Source organism: Sarcophilus harrisii, chromosome 2 (genome assembly GCF_902635505.1).
Source record: "Sarcophilus harrisii chromosome 2, mSarHar1.11, whole genome shotgun sequence".
NCBI classification, from domain to species: domain Eukaryota; kingdom Metazoa; phylum Chordata; class Mammalia; order Dasyuromorphia; family Dasyuridae; genus Sarcophilus; species Sarcophilus harrisii.
In genome coordinates, this window is record NC_045427.1 from 288,728,846 (window position 1) to 288,748,464 (window position 19,619).

Genomic DNA, 19,619 nt, shown 5'->3' on the forward strand with positions numbered 1-19,619 from the left:
ATATTGTGGAAATCACTGAGGATACAAAGAAAGGTGAAAGTCAGTCCCTATTCCCAATGATTTTGGTCTGATGTGCTTGAGGATCCCAAAGTTCCTTTCAATACTAACCTTTGATTCTACGATTTAGGTGACTTTTGGCTACTCTCTAGATTTCAGTTTCTTCATGTATAAAATGAAGGGTTGGACTAGATAACTTTTAATTAATAACTCATCTAGCTAGAAATCTTGTGACTTTTGTTAGGGATATGGTTATTACAGGGATAAGGGCAAATCCCAACCTTGACAGCAGTAACTTTTACTCCTTTTTTGAGATAGAGATTTCCCAGGGCCTATGGATTCTCTAAGGGTCAATGCCTCATGACAAGCTGCAGTCTTGGTGTTCGCTATAAAATTTTTGGAGAAAAATAACCCATTAAGGAAAGTGGGGATTAGAATAGTAATAGAATTAACTGTTTTACTTTTCATTGTCTGATAGCCTTTTAATAACACAGGTCCAACCCTCTTTCTTTATCATTCCTCCACTTTTTCCCCCTCACTCTCCTTCTTCTTTCTCTTCCTAAAATTTCATTACTGATTTGTCATTCTTGACCTAAGATTTTAAAACATTTTGGACTACATTTTTTGACTATCTTTCTCTGTATTTCTTGAAGAAAAATACTTAACAGGCTTTGATCATGGAGTCAAGTTGCTTCAGTTCTGCTCTTCTTACTTTTGCAAGAGGAATGTCAAATCTCATTACCAAAGTAGTCTTCATAATTGTTTTTCTAAATCGTTTATGCTATGTGTAGCATACTCTTATGGTCATAAATACAGAAAAACAAATAAACGCAAGAAAACTGTAGGTTGTTATGATAGTCATCAATAAAAATTCTGAAGACTTATAGATCAACCATAAGAATGTATTAAGGATGATTTTCAGCAACATATTCCAAGAACTTAAATACATATTGCAATACATACATATATATATATATATATATGTATGTGTTATAATAATATGGATATGAATGTGCATGTTAGTATACAAATGCACATAATACTCAGAGATAACATGGAACAGTGATGAATAAACTGTTCTTGAAACCAGGCAACTCTGATAGTATCTCTATTTGCATCTGTGTTTATGTATGTCTGAGTGTGTGTGTGTGTGTGTGTGTATATATATATATATATATATATACACATACATACATATACACACATGCATACATATATATTTATATACACGTGCAAAAATTATATTTATCAGGCTGTATATATACACAAATGTGTATGCCATATTTATTGTTGTTTCTCTCTCTCTATATATATGCATATATATTTATCTGCATGTCTCTATATACAAATATATATGCATATACAAAAATATAGACAAAATACAATACACACATATATTTCTCCCATCCCACTTGAATTCATGACACTAGAAAATTAATTTGAAAAATGTATCCTGTATAACTTCATATGAGTTTAATATAGGGATGTTGTCATCATGTGATTTTTCAAGGAAAATAGATATTGAGAACCCATTCCTTTATCACTTTTATTATCAAACTTATGGGTTTAAGAATAATAAGACCAGTTAGAGTAATGAATATCAGCTGAAGCTGAGAATGGCCAGTTATCAATAAGCATCTCTTTTCTAATACTTCCCTAATGGCTGGTGGCACACACTATAAATTATCTAGGAGATATGTAGGAAGGAGGAAATTTGGCTCCCCAATCCTGTGTAATTAAAAAGGTGTTTCTTCCCAAAGACATTTCAACTTGCTCATTTGTACACAGTTTCTTGACAGTAATGCTTGGGGGAGAGGCCTCTGCCAGCTGCCAACTCTACACTGAACAGCAGGAATAAGTGCATCTGGAGTATTGTGTTCAGTCTTGGATCTCACATTTTAAGAAGTATCTCTTAAAACCAGTATCTGGCTGAGGGTTCACAAGCAAGAATATTGAAAGATGGGATGTCTCAACCATATGACATGGGAAATAAATGAAAGAAATGATTATGTTTAGCCTGTAGAAGAATTTTGGTGACAGTGATGATGATACTAATGTGTGTGTGTGTGTGTGTGTGTGTGTGTATGGCGTGGTAATTCATATATTAAGACAGTTGCCAGGTGGAAAGGGGAATTAATTTACTCTGTGTTGTTCCAAGGGACAGAGGTAAGGATAATGGACAAAAGTTATGGAAAGATAACTTTGTAGTTAGCATCTGTCTAGGAAACTTGAATTTTCAGCCCTCTTCCATGAACTCACTGTGTGATTTTTAACAAATCTCTGTTCTGTCTGATCCCTAAACTGTCAAATCGCTATAACAAGACTGAATAGCACTAGTTAATGTCAGAATCTTTTCAGTTGTGATATTCTATGACTCCATGATGCAATTCAATGAACTTTTGACAAATACCTATTATATGTAGATCATTGTGCTAGATCTGGACAAGATGCAAGGAAAGCAATGAGGGAGTATTTATTAAGCATCTATTATGTGCCAGGGTACTTTACTAATATCATCTCAAATGGATTTATTACAAATATTTATTGTAAATGAAAAGTTTATATGAGAAGGTACTTATGTTCTTAATGGTTAAGTAGATTGTAAAAAAGGAGTCTGAGGGAGGAAATCAGCCACTGTAGGATTTTCAACATAATAGTATATCCCCAATGATGTTCACAGCTGCTTTCTCCATACCATTCAATCTCTGGCAAACTCTCACCTCTTGTTTTTCTTATTCTTCTTTTTAAAATAGATCTTTATTGATATCATTTTTATAGCCTACATTTTCCCCCTATATTCCTCTCCTCCCTTCTTACATAGAGAGCCATCTCTTATAACAAAGAAACCAATCGATTAATTTAAAAACAACCCTTGAATTATATGTATGTGCATACTTGTGCTTTCTCCACTCACTTTCCTGAAAAGGAACTAGTGGAGATTTCCCTTTTTCTGGGCCAAGCTTGGACTTTTCAATTTTATAACACTCGGTTTCAATTGTTTTGTAGTAGTTTTCTTTCTATTTACATTGTTGTCATCATTACCTGTTGTTTTCCTCTTTTTGTCTGATTCTTTTATCTTTATGATTTTTAGTCTTTTGTAATATTAGAATTCTGTTTTAGCTACCACTCCCTGTACACTTCATCCTTTCAATTCCCATTCTAATATGACATTTAGAATTCTACCCCTTTCATTAATAAAATCCTTTTCCTCCTTTATGGTTGTTTTCCAAAATAAAGGATGTATAGCATCATCATCATCATCATCATCATCTCATCATCATCATCATCATCATCTAATCATCATCATTGCATCATCATTATCATCTCATCATCATCAGCAACAGCAGCAACACCATCATCACTACCACCACTATAACAACAACATCAACAACAACTTGATACTCTGTATATCTTCTCATAGTTACATATAACTGGCTCTCTCCAAAAGCCACTGAATTCTTGGTTTCTCCACATCATGAAGCATCTCTTTCCTAAAGCCCTGATATGTTGGGCAAAAAACTTAAGTATTGTATATTTTGCTTTTCTCTTACAGTTCCCTTTTTATTGCATTGGCCTCCCTTCTGTCCATTGTGGATATTATTGCTATAGAAATTGATTGATCTATAGACTATGTTCCTTTTTCTAAGGGTTTAGTACTTGGTTCTCAGACTTCTTCCATTCTTTAGCACTTGCCCTAGATTCAGAGACTTTAATTTCTCTCTCTCTCTCTCTCTCTCTCTCTCTCTCTCTCTCTTTCTCTGTAAAGCTATCATATTTATCACTACTTCCATCTATCTTTTTATCTCTATACTTGTATTAAGATAGACATGTATAAGCACATATATAAATATAAATATACACATATGTATATAATATATACATATATAAATATAAACATACACGTCTATAAAATATATATATATTTTATATATTATATATATTATATATATTATAAAATATATATAAATATATACATATATATATACACATATGTGTGTGTGTATGTGTATATTTAATCTTAGAATTCTTTCCTGGCTACTACTCCTTGTACTTTTTAGGGTCCATCTCACCCCAAACACTTCACATTTTCTGGTTTCCTTTCAATTCCCAATCTAATATGCCATTTAGAATTTCTTCCCTTTCATTAATAAAACTCCTTTTCATCCTTTATGGTATATACAAATATATACAGTGGCCTATATATTGATCACCTTGTAAAGAGATGCTTCATTTAAGTGGTAGGAAGTTGCTAAGAAGTGAATTGAACTTCAGGATTGGAAGTTGTGTAGAAGTAAACTGAAAGTAAAATCAGTGAGTATAGACAACTGTTTGTACTGTAGGAGTTTGGCTAGAAGAGTGATGAGATATACTACAACATTTTGAGGAGATGATAGAGTTGAAGGATGGAAATTGGTTTTTTTTTTTTTATTTTAATTTTTTTGGAGAAAGGAGAGATCCAGGTTGTAGACAGCATGGAAAGAGGGGATAGGAATGAATTAGATCAAGGGGACAAATAGAGAGACGTTGGCCTTGGCAAACAAAAGGTCCATCTCTTTATCAGAGACTAAAACAAAGGAAGACAAAATGGAGGATTATTTAGAAGGATTTGGTTGTGTAGATTAGGAGGGAAAAGTGAATTCATGGTGGGTGAATTCTATTTTCTCAATATGATATAATAGAGAACTCTTAGGCTTGACCATAATTGTGAATGGCAGAAGCTTATGACAATAAAAGTCTTGATAGTTGATGTATAATAACTAGAACACCAAAGAGTTCATCAAGGATGTGTTAATAGATAGATAGATGGAGAAAGAGAAGTCAGATTTATTTGTCAATCTTTCTTATCTATATGCATATCTATCTCCAGATATAGACATATTCATATTTATAAAACTATATACACAGATTGCATAGTTAGATACCTCTATATCTGGATACATATCTTTATCTCTATTTCTGTATCGATATACACATATCTATATTTAGATAAATATATGTGTGGATGTCTCTGTGTGTAAAAACTATCTTCTCTTTCTCCTTGTGATCTCATTAGTTTCCTTTGTTGAATTATAATCTCTATTCAGATGATATAAGTATATCTAAACTTTATTTCTCTTCTGAATTCTAGCACTGTATCTCCAATTGATTGTCTGATTTTTTACCTAAATTCACTTTAAATTCAATTAATGTAGAAGAAAACTTCCTATTTTCTCCTAAATTCATCCTTCTGCTAAAGTTTTATATCTTGTGTGAAGGTATCATGCTTCTAGTTCCTCAGGCTCAAAAACTGAATTTATCCTAGATTTTTTTTTCATTTCCTTTTGTATTTACCTTTTCCTCCTAAAACACATCTTGCCTTGCATCACTTCTGTTTTCTTCACTCACCCAACCTTTTTCCTAATTGAGACTTCTATAATGTCACACCTATATTATTGCAATATACTAGTACAATTGCTAAAAGATTTTTTGTATTAGTCTACAAGACTTGTGATGGAATTGTATGTATACTAAGGGGATGATTATAGAAGTGGAGAGATGTATCATTGATGAGGTCTTAAGTCACTAGGTAAGGTTGGTAGAGAAAGCTTAAAGTACTTGATAAAATTAATTCCTCAGATAAGCAGGAAAGGGCATTGATGGGATTAGCCCTACTTTACAGGTCCACCCCCCCCCCCACCCTCTGGGAAGATTTTGGGTAACCCAACCTTATTGTATCCAATCAGAAAGCCTAGTTATGTTAAACTCCCAAGGTTAAATTCTTCCTATCAATGTGTCCATGACCCCTACCATCTTTGTTGAATCTTTTTTGGATTAGCCCGCTATGTCATTGTGCCTCATGGTGTCTTTCTCCTTTTTATAGCTAATTCTTTTAGGTGCTAAATCCCTTTTAGGATTTAGCTTACCAGTTTAATGGCATATATCCATCTCATGGTGTATTCCTTTTCTCCTGGTTAATTGTGAGTTCCACTAGAGAACTTGACTTTTCGGTTGTTAACTATTAAAACCCCTTTCCTTGCTAACTATATGTTTTCCCAAATCTATTTCATATTTATCATTCTTGGTGTCTATTTTACCTCTTAATTTTGTCTGTAATCACTTCTCATAAATAAACCTACCCTTTGGCAAAGAGAAAGGTTATTGTGAATTCTTCACATGACCAAACCCCAATATTTGGTGCCAAACCCCAATATTTGATGCCAATTGTTCTCCTCAATCTCATCATTTGGTGCTTACATCAATATCAACATTTGATGCTGAACCTCAAATACATCAACATGTTGTAGAGGTAGAATTGATAGGTCTGGTAACAAATTAGAAATGAGATTTTAAAAAGAAAGAAGAGCAAAAGATAAAACATCAATACTTTTGATAGAAAAAATTGTTAGAAGGAAAAGTTCGTTTTGATGAAAAGAAAATAATCTTGGTTTGGCATATAATAAGTGTAGATTGGGAGCAGAAAATGCAGTTAGATATATAGTTAATATAAAAAATACAACTTAATAATATACTGTAGGATAACAAATCAAAAATGTTTTTCCCCCCAGGGATGTACAGCTATGGGAAGTACTATAGAGAAAAGTCTCCCACCTTCCTCAATACACAAAAGATAAAACTTTTATACTCTAAGACTAAGCTTCTTATTCTTAAACTCTTTGCATTAAAGACAAGACAAATTAGCTTGTTTTCTCTAAAACTATGCTTATAAAGCAGCTTGTTTTTTTCTGTGGTTATGCATGATGACTTATTTTCCTTTTAGAACAAACTGGGATGGGAGTTAATCCAAATGGAAATGGTTGTGAAGTTTGATTTTAACTGGAATGAAAGCAAATTCAAAAATGATGTAGCAAATGTCAAGAGAGAATCTTTGTCACCTTTCTTTGTCGCTATAGTATCCTAGAGGTTGTTGGAGATTCAGTTCTGTCCTTGGGAGATACAGCAGGAATAAGTATAGATTAGGTAATCATATGCATGGAAATAATAGCTTAACTTTTGAGAATAAATGAAAATGCTAAAGAAAGAAATGTAGATAAGCGATATGGGCTAAGGAGAAATACTTGAGAACATTCACCTTGAAGAGCCAGGAAGAGGACAAAGTTAGAGTTAGCAAAGAAACAAACTAAACTGTAAGGAATAAGGAACATATTGTGTTTTCGAAACACAGAAGGAGAGGATTTTCAGAAAGAAAGGGGGGAGATGTTTAGCATTCTTAAACATTAAAAAGTGGACAAGGAGAAGTAAATGTTTGTCCATTGGATATGACAATTAGCAGCTCATTGGTGTTCCAAACAACTTTGATATGATGATGAAAACTGAAGCAGAGTTGCAAGAATTTAAAAAGACAGTGAGTGATAATAATGCAGAGGCAAAGGGAATATATAGCTATTATTGCTAAATAGTTGTTTATTCGAAGAAGTGGCCTGAGTAGAAATAACTAGACTCACTAAAGAGCCACAGATCTTATAAGTTACAAATGATGGGAGAAGGTATCACAAATCTCTGGGAACTCAGCTTCTTTTAAGACTATGGGAGGGAAGGCCTTATGTAGCCTGTACCATTAGAGACAAGGAATGATCCTTGGTTGAAACTCTTGCCTTTCCATTTGTATTATATTAGAATAGTACTGTGATTAGCCAGGACCTGACTGGTTCTTTCATCTTGGGCAGCCTTGATGTTTTATTTCTTCCTCCTTTCCCCCTCCCCACAGCTATGGCAGAGTTATTCCATTAAAAAAAAGTCAGAGTCCATAGTCAATATAGCTGGAAAGTATTGATGGCATTAATGTTGATGGAGGTGGTCCTTCTCACTTTAGTCTGAAGACAACAAAGTGACCCTGATGACTTCATAGGGGCATGAATTCACTGTTTGTGGAATTATGAACTCATCCATTTTGGAGGACAATCTGGAATTATGCCCAAAGTGTTATTAAACTCTTTATATCCTCGGACTCAGAAAAGGTCAGTTTCTCAATGTGATTAGAGAAAAAGAAAAAGAAGTTATATGTTCTAAAATATTTATTGCAGTTCTTTTTATGGTGGCAAAGAAGTGGACATCGATAGGATGTCCATCAATTAGAGAATGGCTAAAGAAGTAGTAGTTTATGATTGTGACATAATGCTGTTATGCTTTAAGAAATGATGAGCTGAATCAACTCCCTAAGAAAAAATTTCCAGGGACAAATGACTTTACAAGTGAATTCTACCAAATATTTAAAGAACAATTAATTCTAATACTAAGCAAAGTATTTGGAAAAATAAGGAAAGAGTCCTAACAAATTCCTTTTATGACACAGATATTGTGCTGATATCTAAACCAGGTAAGTCAAAATAGAGAAAGAAAATTATAGACCAATTTTCCTAATGAATATTGATGCAAAAATATTAAATAAAACATTAGCAAAGAGACTGCAGCAAGTTATCCCCAGGATAATATCCCATGATCAAGTAGGATTTATACCAGAATTGCAGGGCTGGTTCAATATTAGAAAAACTATTAGTATAATTGACTATATAAAAAAAACCAAACTAACAAAAATCATATGATTATCTCAATAAATGCAGAAAAAGCATTTGGCAAAATCCAGTATCCATCACTATTAAAAACATTAGGGAGCATAGGAATAAATGGAGTTTTCTTTAAAATGATCAGTAACATCTATTTGAAACCACCAGCAAGCATCATTTGTAATGGGATAAACTAGAACCATTCACAACAAGATCGGGGTGAAACAAGGTTGCCCCCTATCACCATTACTATCCAATATTGTTTTAGAAATGTTAGCTTTAGCAATAAAAGAAGAAAAAGAGATGAAAGGAATTAGAGTAGGTAATGAGGAAACTAAATTATCACTCTTTGTAGATGATGAGTTTATACTTAGAAAAAGCTAGAGAATCAACTTAAAAACTACTAGAAACAATTCACAACTTTAGAAAATTGCAGGATACAAAATAAATCCACATAAATCATCAGTATTGCTATGTTATCAACAAAGTCTAGCAGCAAGAGATACAAAGAGAAATTCCATTTAAAATAACTTTAGATAATATAAAACATTTGGGAGTCTTCCTGCCGAGACAAAGTCAGGAACCATATAAACACAATTGCAAAGTACTTTCCACATAAATGAAGTCAGATTTAAACAATTGCAAGAATATCAAATAGGTCCAATTCTATATAAATTAATCTACTTATTCAGTGCTATATCAATCAAACTGCCAAGAAATTACTTTGTAAACCTAGAAAAAATAATTAAAAAGTTCATCTGAAAGAAATGATGAGTTGGTTGATTTTGGAAAAAAATATGAAAAAACTTGCATGAAATAATGAAGTAGAGAATAAATAGAACAAGACAATATTGTATTTAGTAATAGCAATATCCTTCTAAGAACAACTTTTAATGACTAAATCATTTGGGGATTATAAGTACTCAAATCAACTTCAAAGGACCTGTAAAGGAAGATAATATTCACATATAGAAATAGAACTGATAAAAAGAAAAAGCCATAAATTATTTTATATATATGTACACATTTGAATCTCATGGTAGTTTTCTCTAGGGTGAGGTGGTGAGAGAGGGAGAAAAAAAATAAGTGCACAGCAGAAAACAAAAGAAAACTTAGAAACACAGAAATACAAGTTGACTTTGAAAATGATTTTTAATATATATTATGTGGTTTTTTAAAAAAAGTAAATAGCATGACATGAAAATTCATGGTTTTATGTTGAATCCTTGTTTTATGTTGTGCTATATACATGGAAATTCTTTTTGTCTTTTTGTATTTAAATTCAATATGGATAACTTTTTTAAAGGAACAGTTATTGTTTCCAGTGTTCTCTCTTTAGATACTTCTAATGATCATGTTGGGTTTTAGCAAAGTCCCAATCAGGCAGATATGGTGGTTCTGAAGAGCTTTATGGACAATAGGCAGTATTGTTTTGAGGATATTCTGACAACATTTCAGATCATGTTCTTCATCAGGAAAAACCTCTGGCTCTACAATAAGGCCAATACTATTATGCTTGCAAAATTGGCTCAATGAATCAGTATATTATCATTTTCTAGAATGGCAAAGAAATGAGGTATGTCATATTCAATTTTCAGTATACACTGCTTTGGCAAATCCCATCTTTTTATATTGGTCACAGTACTCAGTCAATCTATTCATACAGACCTCAAATGATAATCTAGTTATAGGTCCTTGCCAGAGGTAGCACGTATTTGCCACCTGTTGTCCACAACATCACATTTGGCCTTCATAAATTTTGGAAAGGGATGACCACTATCATCCTACTGGCAGACTATTTATAGAAAAGAATAGAATTGATCTGTTTGATGCAGTTGTTCATGATCTCATCTTATGTCAGCAAGAGAGATGCTGAGTTTTTTTTTTTTTTTTTTTTTTTGTTCTCAGTTCCAGTAGCTGTTTTTCAGTGTAGCTAGTGGATTCATCTGTTGCCAAGATTTCCTTGCTCAGAGCAAAAATTCAGTGAACAATCTCAGACAGTTCTTTCTTTTGCTCTTCTGTGCCTACTGGGCATGTTGTCGTTGGTTGGATTTGTATGTTCCTAGACTTGGATAGTAGGGATAGGTATATAACAAACAGCAACATCACACCGCTGGTCTTGGTGGTAGATGTAGAGTAAATTAAACCATCGATGAACAAACCATGGATAACTTTTTAAAGAAGTTTGTTTTTAAAGGAGATGAAAAAGAAAGGAGAGAAGAAGAATGAGATTCAGTGGTGAAGGCTAATTTTTTTTTAAACAATTGAAGAGATTTGAACATTTTTGCAAGCAAATGGGAAGGAGCCAGTGGAAAGAGTCACATAGCTTCAGGCTTAGTAAAACAGGGTACTGAGTAGCAGGTTGTGGGAGTGAAATACACAGTTTGGAACTTGTTGAAAGAGGAAAAATTTGGAATAATTTAAATGTGTAATAATAAAAAATTAAGGTAGCATTTCTATAATATTTTAAGGTTTGTGAGTGATGCAGGTGTTATTTTATTTGATCCTCTTCATAACTCTGGGAATTAGTTGCTTTAAAAATTATCCCTGTTTCATAGATGGAGAAGATGAGTTTGAGAGAAATTAAATGATTTGTCTCAAGGTACCAAAGATAGTTAACCGAGGAAGAATCTGAATTCAGATTTTCCACCACATCATCCCTTTAAGTTTCCTCTAAGTAGCATAAAAATGAAAGTCAAGCATCTATGGGAAGTCTGACTTGTGCTCTGACTCTCTTCTCTTTTACCCACCATCATTTTGTTCCTGTGTTATCCCAACTAAGCTGGGACTGACTTCTAGAAGTGAACTGTCTAACCTCAAACTGCGTTAGCACTAACTACCATAGTCCCTCTCATGGACATTCTAGATAATACTGTATCTCATTTAAGGAGAAGATGGAGGTTTTTAGAGAACTAGTTTTCATAGGCTTTGCCTTCATAATGCTTATATACTGTTGACATTAAAAGACCATTTCTTCATTGCCAAAACAAAATACAAGATGGTTCAATTAAGCTGTGAAGTAGTGGATCCCAAATGCCCAATTTAAATCACTCAGGCAAAGAAGGGCTTTTTTTCTGCTATATAATAAGAGATTGACTGTTATGTTAATCCTGAATTCACTGCATGGATCCACAGACTCAGCTTTGCTTTAGATTTAGGCCAAAACGCTTGTTTGGTTATGTTTATACCCAATGTGAGCTGGGAATTTCCTGGTGAGATACTATGAATAGTTGCAGTGGGGGTCATTTATAGGGAGTAATTTATTGGAAACAATGCCAGGTTCTGCTGTAAGATGAAATGGGTTTGTTATTTAGCAATGCTGACTTTATATTTTGTAAAATCTTCATGGGTGGCCCAGGGCCAAGCACTCAGTGAGTATTCAATGAATGTTATTTGGAAAAGATGAGTTGTGCACAGTCAGCTTCCTTATACTGAGTTTAAATTCATTTTTTGGGTAAAATTGACTTAGGACTCTGAAGAGAGGCAGCTATTGTTTGGGTGAAAAGCATTGGATTTGGAGACAGAAGAGACAAGTTTTAATTCTGATTGTTCCACTTACTGTGTAGCTAACCATGCGTTTCATTTTATTTTTCTTTGTCTCAATTTCCTCTTATGTAAAATAAGTAGATTGGAATAGATGAGTACTAAGGTGCCTTTATACTTTATGATCTTTTCTATTTGTGTTTAATATAGACTTTCACTTGGACAATCCTTTTTTTCTTTTTTAAAGTTTTGATGGATAGTATTAACAATATTATTATTATTATTTTTATTAATGTTCTTATTGCTAACTATTCAAGTGGTGATAAGAACAGTTGCTTTACTTTTTATTGTTGTTATTATTCTTTTGACCCATATTTTCATTTCTGTGGAGAAATCACACTGTAGAAATTCTTAACCTCTGATAGGCAACTCTTTGTCTACAACTTATGGTCATTGATAGGTTTGAAAATTAGATTTCCAAGGGATTACATAGCTTGCCAATAGTTATCCAGTTGTACAAATCAGAGTCCTTGAATCCAGGCATTTCTGACTATAAAGATATCCCTCTATCTACCATGGCATGTTGCCTCTTTGAACTTGTTATTTCACTAAAGTGAGGATTGGCAACTTAAGAACAATATAATTTTATCCAATTGCAGGTGACTCTTGGGAGGCAATGAAGGAGTGCCATGATAGAGTCAGGAAAAACTGAATTAAAATTCAACCTCAGATTTTTACTAGCTGCGTGACTCTGAGCAAGTCACTTACACAAATTTGCCTCAATTTCCTCATCTACATAATGTGCTCTGAAGGAAATAATAAACTATTCTAATATTTTTGTCAAGAAAACCCCATATGGGGTCAAGAAGAGTTGGACATGACTGAAAAATTACTAAACAACAACACAACATTAAGTGACCTGTCCATGATCACATAGCTAGTATGTGTCAAAATAAAAACCAAAACTCATACTTTCCTGATACTAATACTGGTCCCCTACACTGGTTTCAACACATTTTTGGTTATACATTCCTATTAATTTTTTTTAAATAGCAAATGAATTTAATATTGTGAATCCATTTGTTCCTGAAGGTTTTTCCCTTCATGTTTAATTTTTTCCTTTGAAATCAGGTTAAATTCTTTATTTCTTGTAATGTTAATTTTAGTATTTTATTTTTTTGTAAGCATTTATCTATTTCATTTAAATTGTTGGGGTTATTGGCATATAGTTGAACAAAATAAATTCTAATAATAACCTTTATTTGTTATGAATTTTTGTTTTTAATTTTTGACACTAGTGATTTGATTTTCTCTTTGACTTGGGGTAGTGATAGTGGATTATTATAGATATGCAAAATGATATGCATTTCCAAATGAGGTTGCTCTATTATTATTTTTACTTAACCGTTTTCATTTGTTAGACAAGAACTCTCAAGAACTGGGAGTAATATGTAAATGTTTGTAATGTAAAAAAAAATAAAATACATTACTAAAACTTAAAAAAAAACAAGTAAACAAAAGAATTGAGTATGCATCCCAAATGTGTATGTTTGTTTTTGAATTATATACATCTACTATTTTACTATTATTTTCTATTGCAAAGCAATAGAAAGTGAAAGAGACAAGGATGAAATAAAAGTATTCTTCATTTTAAAATTTTATTTATTAATGGTTTAAAATGCTTTATATTCTTGAAAACAATATGATTATGCTTCATTATTCAAAAAAACCCCAAAAATCTTCCTGGGGTTGGGGCTGGGAAAGAAAGACTTGTAAACAGTAATTGTCAATGATTATATTTATTCAGTATCAATAGTCAGTAACTATAATAATGTTTCAGTAGGAGTCATGCTTCTTTGTGTGCTGATATTTACTATTTGGGACAAAAACAATAAAGAAAAATGAATCATCACTGATTTTTAACTCAGAAGAGTTTTTGACATAAATCCATTTTATTCTTTACAGGCTTCTGTTTAATGGATGTTGTCATACCTTAATTTCCCATTTGTCACTGGATATGTCCATTGTACTTTGGTTTTGTTGGCAAATAGTTGATGAAGAATAGTAAGACTAGTTTGATTGGATTGTAGAGTGCAAAAAGGGGAATTATATATAATAAAGTAATAAATGTAATTTGGGGTCAAGTTCTAAAGAATTCTGACCAACTGGAAAGTAGGGAAAAGACAATGAAGTTTATTGAGTAGGAATATGCTGGAGTCAGACCTTTATTTTCTGAAAATCAATTAGGTAATTGTATGGAATATGGATTAGAGTGGAAACAGAAGAGACAAGAAAGCCAGTTGGGAAGCTAGATAAGAAGTCTTATTAAGAAGCGATGAGCCTAAACTGACCTGTTAGCTACATAGATAGATAAAAAAGGAAGATACAAGAGAAATGGAGATAGAAACAACAAGATGTGGAATCTTCTTAGGTACATTTATGAATAAAAGAAATTCAGATGACACTGAAATTGAGAACCTAAATATCTAGAAGAATGGCAGTATTTTCAACACATAGAGGTTTGAATTAGAAACAAGGATCTGGAAGTCACTGGAGTTTAATGTGTGACAAGATCAGTTATGTGTTTTAGGAAAATAAATTCAAAATTAAAATAAAAAAAATAGTAGGTGTGACATATGGGCTCCTAAAAGAAGAATGAAAAATTGATTATAATGCTCTTGGGTAAAGGATTTTGGATTTCAGCAGTAGGTAAGGCCCTTGAAGGCATGGATTGTTTTTCACTTTTGTCTTTGTATAACCATTGCCTTGCACATTTTAGGTAGATTCTTAATAAATGTTAATTGTGAATCAGATAAGATAAATATCTGAATGCAATCTTCAGTAAAACTCCCATTCCCACTAGGTCTATATCCTTTGAGTTAAAAGGAAAAGAGGGGGAAAAAATCAATATGAAGATGTCTTCTGTTTGCTCAATCCATTGGCAGGGAGAAAAAGGCAAAAATACCACACAATTGGCTTTATTTAATCACTACTATTAAACTAGTTGCAGATCTTAAGAAATGCTAAAAAAATCTATCAGGTTTTACAAATTTTCTTTGTCCCTAACAAAAAGAGGAAAGCAAAGGTAAAAATAAGCCCCTTTCATCCATAGGTTATCGAAACTTATAGCTCTGTGGGAGCTCACTTTCCTTAGTAACGACAAGATTTTGTGGAGTTTGGCCCAAAGAGATTATTTGGTTGAGTTTGCAAACCAAAATTACTCTATGTCAGCCTTATTTTATTTTCCACTTTTTGGGGGATTAAAATTATGCCCTTCATTATTTTTGACACCCACTCTTCAGATTAGATCCATATGTTTATTAATTCCAAGAGAAATTTAACATATATCTGATCCAAGCAATTTATGACTCCCTAAACCATAGAAAGATGATGAAACTCTTTTAATAGTAAAATACAATATGTAGTTATTCTGGAAATTTTTGCTCACTTATCTTCATAATCATAAATTATTTCATACCTAATTACAAACAGGCAGACTGAATAATTGTCTTCATTGAGAGCTGTTTGACACTGAGAATATATAGCCTTATTTTATAAACCTCTTAATGTTCAGCCTATAAATATGTCACAGCTAAGGAGTACTGCATCTTTAAGTATATTAAATTCAGTCTTGTGTAACCAAACATAATAGGATTTTTAAATGAATTATAGTTGAAGTACTTAGCAAACAACTTTTTAAACTTTCGACACATGTAAAGCTGTTTGAAACTGACCGTTTCAAATTTAAAACCCCAAAGTATACTTAATTTGTGGCATATTGGCAACAAATTTATCCCGAAAGGACTCTTTTCTGAATATAGATTTAATGAGAATAAAAATTTTGATAAAATTGTTTTATGTAATCACATCTTCCCTTTTCCCTCCATCCCCACACATGCTTAAACACCCAACAAAAGAGATGCCTCAGCATTTCTTTAGCCCAATTTTGAGCTGCTGCTAATGAACTTGGGGAGGTTTTTGACTGAAAGCAAGGGTTCTCAACAAGCAGTTGCATTTTATAGAAAGGAGATATTTATAAGTATGTTCTCTAGCTAGGGAAATTTCAGTGCTGAAATCTTTGAAACTTGACCTTGGTTCTTCCATTTAAAGATCTTATCACACCAATGAATCACTGACCAACTGATAGGTGGTAATACAACAATTCACAGGGCTCTGACATTTATATAGTGTTTTAGGGTTCACAAAACATTTTACACACATTATCTTATTTGATCCTTACAATGACTCTGCCTTGGATCAGGAAGACATGGGTTTAAGTCTTATTTTTGACATATATAAGCTGGTTGACCATGTGCAAATCACTTAAATTACCAATGACCCGAGGTAATTTTCTAAGATATCCACAGAAGATTCAAAAAGGGAATTTCTACAACGGGAGTTCCTTCATCAGTAAAAACAAAGGTGTAGACTCCTCAACAACCACTCCCATCCTTCCTCCCCTCCCCCCCCCAAAAAAAAAGAAAAAGAAAAATGAAAGGTCCTTTGAAGTATGTAATATAAGTATTACTGTTATTCTAATTTTGCAAATGAGCATACTAATAACAACAATTTATATAACATTTATACAGCACTTTAAAATTTTTAAAATGCTTTATAATTCTCTCATGTTATCCTCATAATAATCTTGAGAGGGAGATTATGTTATTATCTCAATTTTACAGATGATAGAACTGAGACAGACAGAAGTTAAGTGACTTGCCCAATTAGAAAGTTCATCAGATCTTCCTGACTAGGTCCAACATTAGCTGCCTCTAATAGGAATAGGATATAAAATGTCTTGCTGAAGCTAAAGTAGTGAGAAGGTGATACAGGATAGAGAATTAAGCCTAATTCCAAATTATGTCCATTCCAAGTCTCTTTTCACCACTCAACAATTGTTTTTGATGTTTTGGTGATCTTAGGACTTTATCAATTTGGATAATTTAGAAAAAAAAATCAACTGATTCTTGTGTGTTTCTCTGTATTGCCAGAGGCATTCTAGCAGCAGACAAATGAGTCTGTGAATCTAAAAAACACATTTTATTCCTGGCTATGCTTATAATGCTTAATCACTGACAGAAAGAGTCCCAGTTTTGGATTGTCTGAAAGCTCCTACACTAATATGTTAATAGAGTAAAATATGTTGCTACCTCCTAAAAGCAAGTTTTAGCTCAAGTAGATTTGCATCCATAACACTGTCAAGTTTTGCTTTTGCAAAACAAGAAGGATATAATCAATTCAATTCAATAAACATTCATCAGGTGACTGCTATGTGCCAGATGCTAGGCTAAGCAGTAGAGATGCAATGGGAATATAAAGAAAGTACAAATAAAAAAAAAATCCATTAAAACAACAACAACAACAACAAGAGGGGTATTAAAAACAAAGCATCCCATTATTCTGTGGGTTCTATTTATTTAGGTCTAAGGTTCAGTACAGGAAGGCATTTTAATTAATTAAGCCAGGTGTAAGGGTCTTTTAGGTATGGTCTTCCAAGCTTCCTATACATTAAAGATACATTTGGTTCTCTAAAAATTAAATTTGTCTGTAGTCAATCTTACAAACTCAAGCCAGTGACTGAACAGGACCTTGGCCATGCTGTACATAGGCCCCAGCTGTGATTCCATTGACTTAATAAACACCCAAGGCAAGGCTGTAACATTTGTAAATAAAGTGGACTAGAATTATTTATTATTCCAAAGTCCCTGTCCGTCATTTTCTCCCTAAGAGAAATTACCCACTCTATTGAGCCTAAAGCTTTTTATTCATGTGGAAGTCATTACTACAATTTGAATCAAAATCCCTTTTCATCCCTCTCTCTACCTTCCCAAGTGATATATTTAAAATTTTCTACTATAGGGCTTTGTATGGGATAGAAGGGTATACAACTGATAAATCTTCTTTTGAAGTTGCTAATGAATGACAGAGGAAAATAAAACTAATAGAGAGAAATGGCATTCAATAACGTGCCAAATAATTTGAGATTTATAACAAACATGAGGGAGAAATCACGAATTAACTTTTTAGTGCTAATTATAGCTAATATTTATATAATGATTTAAAGTTTACAAAAATACTTTAATTATCTCATTTGATACCTGCAGCTAAATACAAGTCAGATTTTTCTGTATGCAGGAGTATTCTTTTCTCATTTTAAACAGTTTCTCAGTGTTTAGCCAGAAAAAGGAAAAGTCAGATAGTAGATAGCCTAGTCTTAGGTATGACACTCCATCTTTCTGCTATTGCTCCCAGGAATGCAAAATGTTGAGAAAAAAGTATCCTTTGACACAAAGATAGGCCCCTCCACAAAAACAGACTGGAGTACCTGATTTGGAAAATTTTTACTAGGGATTTAAGAAGCAAAAACATAAACTCTTTTAGGGAAAAAAGAGCACAAAAAATGGGCTTTGACCCATTCATTTCAAGGAAGAGCCTCAAGGGGAATGTTTGTTCTAGGATGAGGTTTTTTCCCTGACTTTTCTCCCACTACGCCTTCAAAATCAACTAAATGATTGGTTGCTGCTATGTTCTGAAAAACGGTAACCTCCAAAGGCTCCTTTTTTTCTTTCTTATTTGTGAAAGCAGGAGTCCACATTTAGAAAGCCTGCCAAATTTATCAGTGAGAAGTTGAAATGTGTTTATTCTCCCATGCTGGGATACATGTTTTTCTACTCAGAATCTTTTGTGTTCAGCTCCGAATTATTTTCCAATCCCTCTCTTATTTTAATTCCATCCCCCCAAAAATCACCCACAAGAAAATTCAGTGGATTTGAAGGTATGTGGATTGAACCAAATGTGTAAGTGAACAGAAAGCTTATCCAGTGCTGTCAACCCATATCACATTGGCTTAAACAAAAACCAACCCAAGCAAAAATTAGGTCTGGAAAGAAGATATTTCCAAAGTTGGAAAGCCATTTATGTCAAAGCCTTTCATAAAATTCTGAGCCCAAGCTGACGGCTTCAGAAACCTTAGGCATTTCACATAAAATGTTCTTTTGGGTCAAGCTTCTGAATTGAATTTGATGCCAAAAAATTTTTGTGGTTCTCCCTCTCCCCCATTTTCTGAAAGTATTAAGCTTACAAAAAATTGCTAACAGATAGAGCCTAGAGTTATGACATCATTCATATGAGGAATTACTAGAAGAGGAAAATCTTCTACTATGGTAGATCAGTAACTTCTCTGTGATTTAGTTTTAGAGTGTTGACTAAAACATTGGAGTATTCAGTGACTTCTTCAGAACTGCACAGCCAGTTTGTTTGGGAGGCACAAACTAGAACCTAGTTTTCCTTGGTCCCTTGGCCAAATCTCTATTCACTATATTACATATTCTCTGGTACATCTATAGTCTGTGTAAAGTGATAGGATCTTGTAGACTCCAAGGTGGACAGTCAATCAGTTTGGTATCTTTCTTTATCTTTTTATTTAATACAAACTTGAAATTTGTACAAGTAAAATCCTTTCTCAGTTTCCTTAATTGTGATGTTTAGGGTGGGGGGGAGGAAAAATGAAGGAAGGATGAGACAAGAAGAATGAGGAGACTGACCATGTATAAATAGATGAGTTTTTGAATTCCCAAGATAATATCTGGAATATGATAGCCTTTATAGTCCAATCATAGATCCATTTTTTCTTACACT